The 18,046-nt window shown below is 43.4% G+C and overlaps 1 protein-coding gene and 1 non-coding gene across 4 annotated transcripts in view; one reads left to right on the top strand and one right to left on the bottom strand.

Moving 5' to 3' along the window:
- Positions 1-18,046, top strand: part of LOC126428105 (uncharacterized) — an 857,744-nt gene that overhangs the window by 170,599 nt on the left and 669,099 nt on the right. The gene's annotated exons all lie outside the window — the stretch shown is intronic.
- On the bottom strand, positions 14,960-15,034 carry Trnaw-cca (transfer RNA tryptophan (anticodon CCA)). Its single transcript has one exon. It is a non-coding gene; the product is annotated as a tRNA-Trp (tRNA).

Here is an 18,046-nt window from a genome sequence, read left to right as displayed (position 1 = left end):
GGAAGAGTTAACGAGGCGCAGTGTCATGTGCATGTGCGTGTGCATGTGCATGTGCGAACGCGACGGCAGCTCGTTAGGCAGTCGTTGCACGCTAACGACCAGCGCACTGTAGAGGGGCGCGAGAATTACAGCAGCGAATGGGATAATGCCAGAGAAATTACACGCTGCTGCCTCCTCAAACATTTATTTTATGAATGCCAACAACACAGCTCCAATCTGCGCCAGCAGTTAGTGACTTCGAAACCTTCTTCTCTACATGCCAGTTTCTCAGTTTTTCACCCTCATTCCACATTGAGAAGATACTGCTGCTAAGATTTTGTATGTAGTGCCCCATGAATCCACATCTTTTGTATAATATCAAAAACTGTGTTACTATGGACGCTGCTGTCGATTAGTTTCCATCTTACCTAACTGACACAGTGTAGGAAAACTCTTTATGAAGGTCAGAGACAACGTGTAACGGCTTTACAACTTCACAATGCGAGCAAAAATTGTATTTGCCCTACCATACGGATCAATATTCGGTCCATTTTTATTCTTGTTGTTTAAAAATGATATCCGATCATATATTCAGAAGGTGTTGCTTGCTGAACACAATACCCGAACACATTATATAGCACGATTGTTAATTTTTTTCTCGTAATTGGTAATTGTGTCTTCGAGAAACAAGTACAAATAAATTTGAGAAGAGTACAGTTAACTGAATTATGTACTGCACAAAGCATTGTGGCACTACCGTGCACCACACTATGGAGAGGAATTTACTCTGCTCCAGTACTGACATGAATTATCACAGTCGCACAACAACCTCCAATTAAATTTGATTATTTTATTTTAATTTCTTCTCACCTCACAGATGTGTGAACATGTGTCACAAAGACTATCTAGGTACATTTAAACGATAAATCACGGTTTTTTATTAGTGTCTGTGCGTGAAACGAGCAAATTCAGAAGGCATAACATCATGTGCAAACGCAACGCGTACTCATTAGCTTCTCGTCGTATACTAACGACCAACGCATTTTTCCATGTCTGCGCGACGTCGGCATCTTAATTATTTTATTTGGCAATCTTAGTGGTAAAGGGTGGCCGAATGACCTTCCCGTTGCCATCGTCTCCCTCTCACCCTACCCATGGGACGTAACTCGTATACTCCATCGATCTACGTCTGGCAGACACGAACTCGGCAACTTTTAATGACCACAAGGAGGGTCCCGTGAAATGGTCAGTTGATCCCACACTAGAACTCGGCAACTCAGTACGAAGGTAGCCAGAAGGCGCGAACCTGGGTGGTGTTCCCAGCCCTAACCGAACTCGTCGGTCCTGTGAAGGACAGCAACTCTTTAACGTCTCTGCAGAATCAAAAGAGTGCCTCGTTGTGTGGTTAGTCACCGAAGCATAAAATACGGCAGAAAGTAATTTTTTGCACACCTACTTTTTGTATCGTATAGTATATATTTTACCTGCGACTGTTATAAATTCAAACATTAGAGAAGAATTCTAGGACTTGGATTATGACGCTGCAGAATAAATTTCCGGTGTTCCGCTGAATAATTTACAGTAGGCAGCGAAAACTTATTTTCGCATTTGGAAGCCACTCACGACCACACCCTTCTTCCAGAAACTTATTAAACAGGAGAATATTATCGAATTTTGCTAAAAAAAAAAAAAAGAAAGAAAAAGGGCAAGCTTTTGACGAAAGACCATCGAAACTTGACAAGTTGATGACAATGCGTCAACCGTGAAGGCGTTAACGAGGAAGAGTGTAATGTATATTCGCAACAATATTACTCACGCTCGTTTGAAGAGTGTGCTGAAATTGCCAAAAACCACGATGGAAATTCAGGTTGCCTTATCACAGATGGGGCTGACAATCACAAAAGGCGATGCCTTTTTTCCTCAGTAATGATATGGAAAATGATCATCATGGTATATTTTCGATGGACTGCAGTCTATATTGATGGATGGTATTTTTCAATATGCAGCAAACACTTTCTCCAGTTTTTCAAGATCCACTACTGCTCTCGCGGTTTTTGCATACCATTAGTGTTCAGAGTTATAAAATATAAGAAGAAAGAAAAAATCTAAAATTATACAGATATGTCCCTGATTTTCAGGGAACACTCGTGAAATGGTCGTACGGGAAAGTCCCCACACCATCGCTACCTCAGAGATGCTATGTCCCATCGCTCGTGCACTGACCATAGCACAACGTTCAAACTCACTTAAATCTCGATAACCTGCCATTGTAACAGCAGTAACCAATCTAACAACTGCGGCAGACACTTTTTTTGTCTTATGTAAGCGTTACCGACTGCAGCGCCGTATTCTCCCTGTTTACAAATCTCTGTATTTGAATACGAATGCCTGTACCACAAATAGTGAAACTCGCTAATTAGAGCTTGTCACGTGTGTTTGATACAAAGCAGCCGTGAGCAGGACATAAGATAAAAGAAACAGGAAATATTTTACTTTCGTGCGTCAAATGGGCAATGAAAATTTTGATGTTTATGTATAATTTTTTTATATCTTGTCCATTTCTGCAGCATTTACAGTATTCTTTATGAACGTTGTAAATAGTGGCGGTGGTTGTGCACTCGCTCCGTTCCATTAAAATTGCTACACCAACAAGAAATTCAGATGATAAACGGGTATTGATTGGACAAACATATTATATTAGAACTGACATTTTCACGCAATTTGGGTGCATAGATCCTGAGAAATCAGTACCCATAACAACCACCTCTGGCCGTAATAACGGCCTTGATACGCCTGGGCATTGAGTGAAGCAGAGCTTGGATGACATGTACAGGTACAGCTGCCCAAGCAGCTTCAACACGATACCACAGTTCATCAAGAGTAGTGACTGGCATATTGTGACGAGCCAGCTCCTCGGCCACCATTGACCAGACGTTTTCAGTTGGTGAGAGATCTCGAGAATGTGCTGGCCAAGGAAGCAGTCGAACATTTTTTGTATCCAGAAAGGCCCGTACAGGACCTGCAACATGCGGTCGTGCATTATCCTGGTGAAATGTAGGGTTTCGGAGGGATCGAATGAAGGGTAGAGCCACGGGTCGTAACACACCTGAAATGTAACGTCCACTGTTCAAAGTGCCGTCAGTGCGAACAAGAAGTGACCGAGACGTGTAACCAATGGCACCCCATACCATCACGCCGGGTGATATGCCGGTATCGCGATGACGAATACACGCTTCCAATGTGCGTTCACCGCGATGTCACCAAACACGGAAGCGTCAATCATGGTGCTGTAAACAGAACCTGGATTCATCCGAAAAAATGAGGTTTTGCCATTCGTGAACCCAGGTTCGTCATTGAGTACACCATCGCAGGCACTCCTGTCTGTGATTCAGCGTCAAAGGTAACCGCAGCCACGGTCTCCGAGCTGATAGTCCATGCTGCTACAAATGTTGTCGAACTGTTCGTGCAGATGGTTGTCGTCTTGCAAACGTCCCCATCTGTTGACTCAGGGATCGAGACGCGGCTGCACGATCCGTTACAGCCATGCGGATAAGATGCCCGTCATCCCGACTGCTAGTGATACGAGGCCGTTGGGATCCAGCACGGCGTTCCGTATTACCCTCGTGAACCCACCGATTCCATATTCTGCTAACAGTCATTGGATCTCGAGCAACGCGAACAGCAATGTCGCGATATGATAAACCGCAATCGCGATGGCCAACAATCCGATCTTTATCAAAGTCGGAAACGTGATGGTTGGCATTTCTGCTCCTTAGACGAGGCATCACAACAACATTTCACCAGGCAACGCCGGTCAACTGCTGTGCGTGTATGAGAATCCTCATGTCAGCACGTTGTAGGTGTCGCCATCGGCGCCAACCTTGTGTGAATGCTCTGAAATGCTAATCATTTGCATATCACAGTATCTTCTTCCTGTTTGTTAAATTTCGCTTCTGTAGCACGTCATCTTCGTGGTGAAGCAATTTTAATGGCCAGTAGTGTATTAACCTTCGGCCGGGACGTTATAACCTCTTAAGGGGTTGCAGCGGCTTCTGTAAATTTAGTTTAAGACGAAGAGGTACGTGTTGAATGAAAGGGGTGCCTACTTACGGAGGGGAGCAAAAGAGAAGTGCCGAAGCAGGTGTTGGGCGCCGCGGGAGTCGTCGCTAACGGCCATTAGGTAATGGGGGAGAGCCGCTCGTGCGAACCGCATCTGCGGGTGAATTATTTATCGACTGCGTCACGCGCGTAGACGACGCCGCCGTGACGTCACGGGACGCCGCTCAGCTCTCCGCCTGAGACTGTACGTACCGGACCTTGGCCGGCATCCCGCCAACTCATCGATAACCCACCACTCCGAGACATACGTAATACTTGCGGTGTCACGTGACCTCTACAGCCGATCGCTTTGTAAACGTGTACAAGCCAAGGACGAAGTGCTCGGATTGATAACGCACAGTCTCGATCTTTCTATTTTTCCTCTCTTCATTCAGGGTTTCCGTGAGCACTGTACCGCACGTTATGGTTTCTTCATTAAAAAGGTCTTTCTGATGTAATTTCTCATACTTGGCGAGACGTTTCGTAGATCTACGTGAGAAGCCTGTGATGAATTGGTGTCTGCAGCTTCGTGGTAGGTGCTATCTCGAGATTCTTTGTAATGTTTAACAAATGCCTCGTAATTTTCAGATGTGGGTGTGGGGTCCACAACGGCTTTGTGAAGTTCCCCAAGAAAAGATGTACAATTTGGCCTTTGTAGCGTAACGACGTAAGTTTTGTATAAATAATTTTATTTTGATAAAAGACCATATCCAGACTTCGTCACCTACGTCAGTTACAAAACACTTGAAAATTATTTAAATTCTTTTTAAAGTTGTGTCTGAGTGGTTCTTGAACGAAACTGTAATTAAAACAGCATCATTTGAGTCGTATGCGCCGAATTACGTCACTCAGTCCAATTGGTTTGCGCAAACTTTTTTTAAAATTTAGATGTCGTTTGTTTCTTCTCAGAAATTATATTAATGCAAGTTATCTGCTTTAATAAATATTAGAACCACACTGAATTAACTTTTAAGACTCAAACTCGCGATGAACGTTTTCAAAAATTTAATAATCTTGTCAAATAAAGCAGTAATACTTCTTCCTTAATATAATTATTTATAAATGAATTCTCGGAACACGTATTTAAACTTTTGTAGTATACACTAGTTTATTATCTTCCTATATACTACATATAGACGTGAACATGAGCCTTGACAAGATAGGACTGAACATTTAGAACATGATTAAACTTTCTATGATGTCTTTGTTGTAGAAACATTACAAATTCTTTTTTTTTCAGTTTTTAGAAGCACGACGCAACAACTCGGTTTCAGGGTCCTCTGTTGCTCTCTGGCTATCGACCCGCGACGTATAGTGGCCAGCAATTTTCTCTCTGGTCCCGGCTGTGAATATGCTGTCTCCGATCGTTGCGCCGCCCTCTCCGTACATGAAACATAAAAAATAAATACAAAACTTTAGATAATTCACAAACATTACAAATATTACAAAATACATAAACAAAAAACTTAATTAAACTTATATTCACCTGCAAACTGGGCTGACACTGGTGGAGGGGTGACGCTTCAATTTCGCGTCCCACTACACCTTCCTGAAGTCAAATCTCCTGCAGGAGAGCACTGTGGCATACACCTGTTTGCCTGTTGCATAATAATAATGTAGATGTATGTGAAGAATCAGTACAGGTTGGACTTTTGTTGAGACACCTAGGAATAACTTCTACGGTACTAGGGGGAGCTTTAGAGGGTAAAAACTGTAGAGGAAGACAGAGATTGTAATAGAGCAAACGAATAATATAGAGGACGTAAACTGCAAATGCTGCTCTGAGATGAAGTGGCTGGCACAGTAAGGGAAGTCGTGGCGGGTAGCATTGATGCAGTCAGCTGACTGATGATATTACCCTGAGCCAATCCTGAGGTCGCATTGTAATCGAGAAGTCGAACGAGGAGTGGGTGGTCCAGAGCACGCTCGGAAGTGTCAGTCAGACAGCATTATCTCTAAATATCACCAACTGCGAAATAATCGCGTGTACAAACAGTGATCCAATAGTGTAAAATGCTTTTTTGTTCCAGTCTCTGATCACGAATGAATTCTTTAGACGATGACCGGTTTCAGTCTGTAATGACCATCCTCAGATCTAAAATATATAAATATATACATCTAGTGAGCAGTGTGTCGTTTAACATAAAACAGCAATATGTATCACAATATACTGTCATACACCAGGGAAATGTACAGATAAAATATGGTATAACGTACCTTTTTTACACCATGTCCTAAAGTGATACAGCCATAATGGCATCGTCAAGACATATAAATATAATCAGCAGAGCATCGTCACATAGATTTAAGATATGGTGTAGAATAGGCCACATCGCCCACATGGTCATTATTGCCGACTAGCTACTGAGGTACAGTAGCATCCAGAAACCTGTTTGCCTACACCCTCCCTAGATGTCGCTAGTGTGGGCTTGCTTATATGTAGTCATCATTTACGCAAAAACATAATCTGATAAAAGCACATTAGATAAAATGCATGTAGCAGACTTATTAAAATTGATGACTACCATAGAAACCAATTGTGATACACTAAAAGATTAATGCAGTTACCCATGTAAAATTATTAAAAGAAAATATATGAAGAGAATAGGTCCGACCCTTTTTTTATGGTGAATTTACGGTCAACAATTAACATAGCGTAATACGTTGTCTGTGGCAAGCTACAAATTACTTATGAAAGATAAACTGTCTATATGACAACTGAAAGAGAGACAGATCAATGATCAGCGCCCTCTGTTGGGTCGGCCGCCAGGATCTTATTTAGGCGCGCACCAATCGTCAGAACTTAACCACTAGAGGGCTTAACATACAGCGTGACATGTGTCCCACAGAAAACTTTTAAACAACATATAAGCATTCAATAAATAAAATTATATAGTGTGGCTATACATTCCATGAGTAGGCAATGTATTACACCATATTAATTGTTGACCGTAAATTTACCTTAAAAAAAGGGTCGGACCTATACTCTTCATATATTTTCTTTTAATAATTTTACATGGGTAACTGCATTAATCTTTTAGTGTATCACAATTGGTTTCTATGGTAGTCATCAATTTCAATAAGTCTGCTACATGCATTTTATCTAATGTGCTTTTATCAGATTATGTTTTTGCGTAAATGATGACTACATATAAGCAAGCCCACACTAGCGACATCTAGGGAGGATGTGGGCAAACAGGTTTCTGGATGCTGCTGTACCTCAGTAGCTAGTTGGCAATAATGACCATGTGGACGATGTGGCCTACTCTACACGATATTTTAAATCTATAGCCCACGTCGTCCACATAGTGATTATTGCCAACTAGCTACTCAATAATGTTCATGTGCCTAGTGTCGGATCTACACAGAAGTGGCAAAGAAACTGGTTACACCTGCCTAATACCGTGTAAGACCCCCACGAGCACGTAGAAGTGACGCAACACGACGTGGCATGGACTCGACTAATGTCTGAAGTAGTACTGGAGGGAACTCAAACCATGAATCCAGCAAGGCTGTCCATATATCCGTAAGAGTACGAGGGGGTGGAGATCTCTTCTGAATAGCACATTGAAAGGCATCCAGATGCGCTCAATAATGTTCACGTCTGGTCGGCGGAAGTGCTTAAACTCAGAAGAGTGTTCCTGGAGCCAGTCCGTAGCAATTCTGGACATGTGCGGTGTCGCATTGTCCTGCTGTAATTCCGTAAGTCCGTCGGAATGCACAATGGACACGAATGGATACAGGTGACCAGACAGTATTCTTGTGTACATATCACCTGTCAGAGTCGTACCTAGACGTATCAGTGGTCCCATATCACCCCAACTGCACAGGTATCACACGATTACAGAGCCTCCACTAGCTTGAACAGTTCCCTGCTGACATGCAGAATAGATGGGTTGGTTAAGTTGTCTCCATACGCGTACACGTCCATCTGCTCGAGGCAATTTGAGACGAGACTCGTCCGACCGGGCAACATGTTTCCAGACATCAACAGTCCAATGCCGGTGATAACAGACCCAGGCGAGATGTAAAGCTTTGTGTCGTGCAGTCATCAATGGTACAGGACTGGTCCTTCGGCTCCGAAAGCCCATATCAGTGATGTTTCGTCGAATGTTTAGCACGCTGCCACTGATGGCCGAGCATTGAAATCTGGAGCAATTTGCGGAAGGGTTGCACTTCTGTCACATTGCACGATTCTCTTCAGTCGTCGTTGGTCCCTTTCCTGCACGATATTTTTTCCGGTCGCAGCGACGTCAGAGATCTGATGTTTTATCGGATTCCTGATATTCACGGGTCACTCGTGAAATGGTCGAACCGGAAAGTCACCACTTCATCGCTACCTCGGAGACGCTGTGTCCTATCGCTCGTGCACCGGCTACAACACCACGTTCAGACTCTCTGAAATCTTGGTAAGCTGCCATTGTAGCAGCAGTAACCGATCTAACAACTGTGCCAGAGAAAATTCCTGACAGATTAAAACTGTGAGCTGGACCGAGACTCGAACTCGGAACCTTTGCCTTTCGCGAGCCAAGTGCTCTACCATCTGAGCTACCCAAGCACGACCCACGCCCCGTCCTCACAGCTTTACTTCTGCCAGTATCTCGTCTCCTACCTTCCAAACTTTACAGAAGCTCTCCTGCGAACCTTGCAGAACTAGCACTCCTGAAAGAAAGGATACTGTGGAGACATGGCTTAGCCACAGGCTGGGGGGATGTTTCCAGAATGAGACTTTCACTCTGCAGCGGAGTGTGCGCGAATATGAAACTTCCTGTCTCCGCAATGTCCTTTCATTCAGGAGTCCTAGTTCTGCAAGGTTCGCAGGAGAGCTTCTGTAAAGTTTGGAAGGTAGGAGACGAGGTACTGGCAGATGTAAAGCTGTGAGGACGGGGCGTGAGTCGTGATTGGATAGCTCAGTTAGTAGAGCACTTGCTCGCGAAAGGCATTGGTCCCGAGCTCGAGTCTCGGTCCGGCACACAGTTTTAATCTGCCAGGAAGTTTCATATGAGCACACACTCCGCTGCAGAGTGAAAATCTCATTCTGGAAACTGCGCCAGAGAGTTTTCTTAAATAGGCTTTGCCGACCGCAGCGCCTTGTTCTGCCTGTTTACATATCTCTGTATTTGAGTACGGATGTTTACACCAGTTTCTTTGGCGCTTTAGCGTAGTTTGCTACCAGTGGATAGGCACCAGCGGGGAACTTGCCCCCCTCACCGCTACGCACTTAGCGTAAAGCAGGGCACGCGAACGGCCGAAACGAGAAGTCCGGGGATCGATTTAGTGACGTGTCGAGAGTCGGTAGCCGGCCTGGCCGGGCTTTTACGCGCAATAAAGTTCGCCCGTAGATAGCGGCGCTAATCGGCCGTGAGAGCACGCAAACGGCCTGGAGTGGGGCTGGAGTAAGAGGCAGGGCGCAGGGGGGGGGGGGGGGGGGGGGGGAGTGTGGGCGGTTCTGCGGATGTGAGACCGTTTTTTTGTCGACTAGGCAGACCTGGGTTTCACTGCACTCGATACCTTCGTAATGGCTCTGAAAGCGTGTGTTCAGGGCCGCTACGTCACCAAGGGAGACGATTGTAGCACGATGCTACGCTACTGGTCATTAAAATTGCTACACCAGGGAGAAATGCAGATGATAAACGGGTATTAATTGGACAAATATAATATCCTAGAACTGACATATGATTAAATTTTCGCGCAATTTGGGTGCATAGATCCTGAGAAATAAGTACCCATAACAACCACCTCTGGCCGTAATAACGGACTTGATACGCCTGGGCATTGAGTCAAACAGAGCTTGGATGGCGTGTACAGGTACAGCTGCCCATGCAGCTTCAACACGATACCACAGTTCATCAACAGTACTGACTGGCATATTGTGACGAGCCAGTTGCTCGGCCACCATTGACCAGACGTTTTCAATTGGTGAGAGATCTGGAGAATGTGCTGGTCAGGGCAGCAGTCGAACATTTACTGTATTCAGAAAGGCCCGTACAGGACCTGCAACATGCGGTCGTGCATTATGGTTCTGAAATGTAGGGTTTCGCAGGGGTAGAATGAAGGGTAGAGCCACTGGTCGTAAAATATCTGAAATGTAACGTCCACTGTTCAAAGTGCCGTCAATGTGAACAAGAGGTGACCGAGACGTGTAACCAATGGCACCCCATACCATCACGCCGGGTGATACGCCAGTATGGCTATGAAGAATACACGGTTCCAATGTGCGTTCAATGCGATGTCGCCAAACACGGATCCCACCGTCATGATCTGTGAACAGAACCTGGATTCATCCGAAAAAATGACGTTTTGCCATTGGTGCATCCAGGTTCGTCGTCGAGTACACTATCGCAGGCGCTCCTGTCTGTGACGCAGCGTCAAGGGTAACCGCAGCCACGGTCTCCGAGCTGATAGTTCGTGCTGGTGCAAACGTCGTCGAACTGTTCGTGCAGATGGTTGTTGTCTTGCAAACGTCCCCATCTGTTGACTCAGGGATCGAGTCGTGGATGCACGATGCCTTACAACCATGCGGATAAGATGCCTGTCATCTCGACTGCTAGTGATACGAGGCCGTTGTTATCCAGCACGGCGTTCCATATTACCCTCCTGAACCCACCGATTCCATATTCCGCTAACAGTCATTGGATCTCGACCAACGCGAGCAGCAATGTCGCGGTACGATAAACTGCAATCGCGATAGGCTACAATTCGACCTTTATCAAAGTCGGAAACGTGATGGTACGCATTTCTGCTCCTTACACGAGGCATCACAACAACGTTTCACCAGGCAACGCCCGTCAACTGCTGTTTGTGTATGAGAAATCGGTTGGAAACGTTCCTCATGTCAGCACGTTGTAGGTGTTGCCACCGGCGCCAACCTTGTGTGAATGCTCTGAGAAGCTAATCATTTGCATATCTCACCATCTTCTTCCCGTCCGTTAAATTTCGCGTCTGTAGCACGTCATCTTCGTGGTGTAGCAATTTTAATGGCCTGTAGTGTATTCGGAACATTAGATTTTTCTATTCCTTTTCTTTATGTGTCACTGTGAATTAGAAATGCACTTGATGGCTTTCCATAATACCACCTCATATTACGGAATATTAGAGTGGAGCGTAAGTTATTTGTTTTACATGTTGGTATTTCCGTTCTTATGGCTTTCAGAAACAGCTGAATTCGCTAAAAATTTAAGAAAGCTCCAGGCACTGATGGATTTCCCCTGAGATTCTGTACAGCTAGCGCCTCTCTTCCGCATATCTCTCGTAGAAAGAAGTAGCTGAAAAGACTGAAAGAAAGCACTGCTCACTCTCGACTACAAGCTGAGTAAGAGATGCGTTCCACCAAACTACAACTCAGTATCCTTGACATCGATTTGTTGGAGAATCTTAGAACATACTATGAACTCAAAGGTAATATGATATCGGGAACAGAATGACCTCTTCCACCTTAACGGAGACGTATCCGCAAAAACAGCCATCATCTGAAACCGAACACGCTTTTTTCTCACGTGATATCTTGAAAGCCATTGACTGGTTACGTGGATATCCAAAAATTATCTAGCGCCAGGCCTACACTTATCATCAAAAGTACTATCTTATATAGTTTGTGATGTCACTTAGGATTTTTCGGTGGAAGCAACTTCGGGTGTGACCAACGGAAGTGTGTTCGGATCCTTGCTGTTCATGTTGTGTATTAATGACCTTACAGACAATGTTAGTAGAAAACTCAGACTATTTTCGGATGATACCGTTATCTATAATGAAATACTGTCTGAAAGAAGTAGCATAAATATTCAGTCAGGTCCTTATAAGATTTCGAAGTGGTGCAGCTTGCAGTAAACGTTCAAAATGTGAAACTGTCCATTTCACGAAATGAAAAATGGAGTATCCTGTGAGAACAATGTTTGAGTGGCGCTTGGAAACTGTCAATTTATACAAATACCTGCGTGTAACAGACGGTAAGAACGTGAAATGGAACGATCACAAAAATTCATTCGTTGGTGAATCAGGTGGGAGACCTTGGTTTACTGGCAGAAAAACTAGTGAAATGTAGTGAGTCTCGAAAGGAGACAGCTTACGAAACACTCGTCCGAACCATCCTAGAATATTTCTCAAGTGTGCGGAACCCATACGAAAGGAGACTAACAGGGGATATTGAATTTATCCGGAGAAGGGCAGCACAAATGGTCACAGGTTTGTTTAATCAGTGGGAGATGTCGAAAGAATTGAATTTTCAGACTGCTGAAGCTAGACGAAACCTATCTTGAGAAACAATGTAAATGAAAGCTGAGAGACTAACAGCATTAAGGTAGTATTTTACACGGCAGACCTGTTTCGGGTTAACTGCCATTATCAAGTGACCTGTGGAAATAACACTGGTAATATTACGTTTACGTAAATCTTGGATGTTTTAGGTTTACATTTCCATTGGTACTCACGCCTAGTTGGAAGTGACGACTGTATTACATCTGTAGCAAATTTTTTCTCTCAAGTCGTGGTAAGTGCAATATTTTTTGTAGTTACAAATCTTAGACAGTAAGTATTTGACAGATTATTTAAAAGTTGAATATTTTGATAGTTGTCTGCTACGATCCTTCATGTTAACAAAAGTACACACAGGTTAACATAGTTGATGCTACATTTCGTTTGTTTTTATTTTCCTTTGAATTTCATTTATAGTCTGGATATGTTTTGTTTTCCAGAAGATTATCCGTTTTTGTTGCCCTGTTATGTCAAAAAAAAAGCTTCTTTATGTTTCAACTCTGTGACATAATAGAATACGAAAACCGATAGTCATATGGAATACAAAGCATACAGAGACTATAAATAAAATTCAAAGAAAAATAAAAACAATGAAATGGATCATCATCTCTGGTACGTTGTATGTACTTTGTAAACATAAAGCGTCGTAGTAAACAAGTTTCAAAACATTCAGCTGTCAAAACATCTGTCAAAAACGTATGTTTTACATTTTGTAACTAAAATATATACAAGAAATATACAAACTACTGTACTTAACACCACCTGCCAGAAAAAATTTACAACTGTTGCAATATGATCGTCACTTCCAACTAGAGGTAAGTACCAATGCAATGTAAACACAAACGGCCATGATTTACTTGGAGATAGTCTTGCCATTGTTATTTTCGCAGGACACTTGATAATGGTAGTTAAGGGGGGATAGGACGTCAAAGGCGCCGACCTGGAGCAGGAGAGGCATCAAAGGACATTTTAATTTCCAGTGTCTATACTTTTACAAATAAATTCATAAAAGTTTGTCAGCATCAGCAGGAAAGATTCAGGATTCACACTCATTGCAGTGGAAGTTCGAAAACATAAAAAAATTATTTTTTTTTACGTGTGAAATTTGATCATTTTTTCACTTACTAATGGCTGCATTTGTTGCTGTAGGTACACTTTTCTTCATAAGTTACAGAGATTCTTCTATGAATGTTGCGCAGCGTACATACCATACTCACAGTTGTATGAAACTCTAGAATTTATTTAAATTATGAAAAAACAAATGAACTGTTATATTTTAAATTTCATGCTCAGATAAAAAACACAAATTTTATACTTAATTACATCAATTTTTACCACAGTTTTTAATAGAGTTGGAAAACTCTAGAGTTTCATACACCTTTAAATATGGTTTGTATGCTGTGCAAAATTCATAGAAGAATCTCTCTTACTTTTGAAGAAAAGTGTACCTATAGCAACAAATACTACCATTAGTAAGCGAAAAAAATTATGAAATTTCACATGTAAAAAATATCATTTCGTTATGTTTTCGAACTTCCACTGCTATGAGTGTGAATTCTGAATCCTGCCTGGTCATGTTGACAAAGTTTTATGAATTTATTTGTAAAAGTATAGACAGTGGAAATTAAAATGTCCTGTGGTGTCTCTCCTGCTCCAAGTCGGCCCGTGTGACGTCCTACCCCCCTTAAGTCGAAACAAGCTTCTCCTGTAAAATATTAAGTATATTACCTTATTCCTGATAATTTTGGAGCTTTCAGATGGTTCAGATGGCTCTGAGCACTATGGGACTCAACTTCTGAGGTCATTAGTCCCCGAGAACTTAGAACTAGTTAAACCTAACTAACCTAAGGACATCACACACATCCATGCCCGAGGCAGGATTCCAACCTGCGACCGTAGCGGTCTCGCGGTTCCAGACTGGAACGCCTACAACCGCACGGCCACTTCGGCCGGCTTTGGAGCTTTCATTCTCGTCTTTAACGAGGTACACTATGCCGCAGGGCCAACGGAACGTAAAATATCATGAGAAAGTCTCCTATCAAAGTTTGAAGAAACGGCTTTAAATGATGACACTGAGACTATAGTGCAAAACCCTACGTTCCGCTCACATTCGGAGCGTGAGGATAAGATTAGATTAAATACAGCATGCACAGAGGCATTTAAATAGTGTTCCATACATGGATGGAACGAGAAGACGGCCATCTGGAGTGGCCGAGCGGCTCTAGGCGCTTCAGTCTGGAACCGCGCGACCGCTACGGTCGCAGGTTCGAATCCTGCCTCGGGCATGGATGTGTGTGATGTCCTTAGGTTAAAAACTTCCTGGCAGATTAAAACCGTGTGCCGGGCCGAAACTCGATACCTTTGCCTTTCGCAGGCAAGTGCTCTACCAACTGAGCTACCCAAGCACGACTCACGCCCGGTCCTCACAGCTTTAGTTCTGCCAGTATCTCGTCTCCTACCTTCCAAACTTTACAGAAGCTCTCCTGCGAACCCTGCAGAACTAGCACTCCTGAAAGAAAGGATACTGTGGAGACATGGCTTAGCCACAGCCTGGGGGATGTTTCCAGAATGGGATTTTCACTCTGCAGCGGAGTGTGTGCTGATATGAAACTTCCTGGCAGATTAAAACTGTGTGCTGGACCGAGACTCGAACTCGGGACCTTTGCCTTTGGCGGGCAAGTGCTCTACCAACTGAGCTACCCAAGCACGAGTGACGCCCCGTCCTCACAGCTTTACTTCTGCCAGTATCTCGTCTCCTACCAGAGCACTAGCCCGTGAAAGGGAAAGGTCCCGAGTTCAAGTCTCGGTCCGGCACACAGTTTTAATCTGCCAGGAAGTTTCATATCAGCGCACACTCCGCTGCAGAGTGAAAATCTCATTCTGGGTCCTTACGTTAGTTACGTTGAAGTAGTTCTAAGTTCTAGGGGACTGATGACCTCTGATGTTAAGTCCCATACTGCTCAGAGCCATTTGAACCATTTTTGAACTAGAAGAAGCGTTAATCCAAATGTTCAAATGTGTGTGAAATCTTATGGGACTTAACTGCTAAGGTTATCAGTCCCTACGGTTACAACTACTTAACCTAAATCATCCTAAGGACAAACACACACACCCATGCCCGAGGGAGGACTCGAACCTCCGCCGGGACCAGCTGCAGAAGCGTTAATTACTGTTACTGTGGGACGTAACCTGTGGCGTGTACTTCACAGTAGTTTGCAGACTATAGATGTAAATGTAGGGGTAGATGGGTACTGCTGTATCCACCTATGTCTCTATCTAGCTCCATCTCTCTCGCCATCTAGTAACCCATAACACTGTCTCATTCACTTCGATCTTCACAGGCCAATCTCGCTAGTTGCACACACTGCGCCGGGCTAAACAATTACCCCAGAGACGTTAGTTGACCCAGTTACACCCAAGCAAATAGATTCCAAACTGCGATCTTATCAAGTAGCGTCACCTAATAACGGAACGACTCTAGGATAGAGCTGTCCTATTAAGGGGTCGCGGCAGCGGATCTATTTGTAAGTGCCGCTGGGACGGCACATAAAAACGCCGCAATGCGAAGCCATTAACGGCGCTAATGGTCTGTGTGGGGCCGTGACTAGCGGGCGCTGAGTGGTGATTAACGGCCTGCGTCGCAGTGGTCAGACCACACTGGACCAGAACGCTGGCTGGCGTTCTCTGTCTGCGGCCGCTCGAGAGATATGCGACGCGTGGGGGAAACCAGTGAAAGCGTCCACCCGTAAGCGGTCGGACTGGAGGATCGCGCTCGTACTGGGATGTCACAGTGCGGTTCATGGCTTACCAGCAGTACAAAAATATCTGTGACAAAATTCCGTCCCGTGAGTATTTTCAGTAGAAAGTACACATCAAAGAGATACACTTTGGCAACGCAAAAATCGCATCTACGTCAAATATGAACAAGTTTACTGTTAACAGTCATTGTTTATTTGTCTCCACGACTCGTTTCAAAGGTTTAAACCTCCATCATCAGGTGGATTTACATTTGCTGGTATGATATGTGTGTGTGTGTTGTGTTACGATTTTTTGGAGGAACATTTGGCACTGTCTAGTGGAGAAACAAAACACAATTCCACAACATGGTCTGGGGGTGTCCTTTGACAAAAACTAAACGTGTATCTAACAAGGAGACGGCACGAGCGTGGGGTCGGGGATTTGTCCGAAATTTTGTGTGGTGAAAGAGGACGTCTAACACCTCACGTGGTTAAACTATTAGGACGCACTACCCGGAAAATCCCGGGAAAAATCGATCCAAAGTTTCTTAAGTGCCTTATGAATATAAAATGTTAGTACACTGCCGAGCCGCCGTGTGGCCTAGATGTTTAGGGCTCGGACCCTTACGCCAGAGGTCTCGGGTTCTATTCCTCCCGTGGCACTTTTTTTCTTCTGTTTCATTTTCTTTTGTTAGTCCACCAATTATTCAAAAAGTTTCCCAAACCTACATTATCTTTAACAAATTAGTTACATTATTGAATAAAAATTATTTTCTTTTTGTCCAACAACACAATTAATGGCGGTGGGTTTTCTATTTTTCATTGTAAAGTATATAAGGAGAATCACTGGGTTTTTAATCAGAATAACAAATTCGATTGGGAAACATTCAATTTTTATACATGAAGAACCGCAGTGGTAATTATTGTAAAAACAAACAAAGCAATAATTTTTGCGACATCTTGCGCAACATATAAAAGCGGTTTTTTTTACAATCACAGGGCGTCTGCAATAAATCTGTACAAAAATATGCCCCAATAACATTTACGAAAGTGTTGTGAGTGTCTGATAATTTTGATAATTTTGAGCCAAACCAGGCATATTGAATCATGCCTCGGAATAATGGTGCCGATAACTGATGCTGAATTATAGAATGAATTTTTATACTGTCTTCCTGGGAATTAAATTCACGATTCTCCTGTAACAATGCGCTGTAATTTTGCAAGCAACAGAAGAAAAAAAAAAAGAGCCAGAGGAGGAATCGAACCCGAGACCGCTGGCGTAAGGCTCCGCCTTCTAACCGTGTAGGCCAGACTGCGGCTTCGCAATGGATTAACATTTTATACTCATAAGGCACCTAAGAAACTTTGGATCGAGTTTTCTCGGGATTTTCCTAATAGTGCGTCCTAATATTTTAACCACGTGAGGTGTTAGGGCTCCTCTTTCACCACACAAAATTTCGGACAAATCCCGAACCCCAGAGTCGTGCCGTCTCCTTGTAAGGGTAAAAATAAAATAAGTAAAACAATTTTGACTTTATCAATACTGGATGATAGATCGTGGTTGTGAATGTCAATGTTAAAAAATATATCGGCTCAAACATTTATTTATAGTGTAAAACACTAAGATTGACGCGTTTCGGAAGTCAAGCTTCCATCATCAGAATAATAAAAAGTAAAAGAACCACGTAAAACTCGCTAAAAATGGAACATGCACCAGGCACAATAAAATTGATACTAAAATTAAACATCGTGGCTACTTCCCTTGTTGCAGCCGTGTCTTCCAAGGTGCACCTCCACATAGTCGTCAAAATATAAAAAATCCTAAAATGGTGTAACACGTGCAAGGCAAGCTATGTAGGCCAAACTGGCAGGTCCTTTAAAGTACGTTACAAAGAACATAGCGATGCTTTCCGGCTTAATAATTTCGAAACGTCATCTGTAGCCACGCATATTTGGGAAACGGGACACCCCATGTTGGGAAT

This window comes from Schistocerca serialis, chromosome 12 (assembly GCF_023864345.2).
Source record: "Schistocerca serialis cubense isolate TAMUIC-IGC-003099 chromosome 12, iqSchSeri2.2, whole genome shotgun sequence".
Classification (NCBI taxonomy): domain Eukaryota; kingdom Metazoa; phylum Arthropoda; class Insecta; order Orthoptera; family Acrididae; genus Schistocerca; species Schistocerca serialis.
The sequence above is the reverse complement of the archived record's forward strand: the minus strand, read 5'-3'. Positions and strand labels throughout refer to the sequence as shown.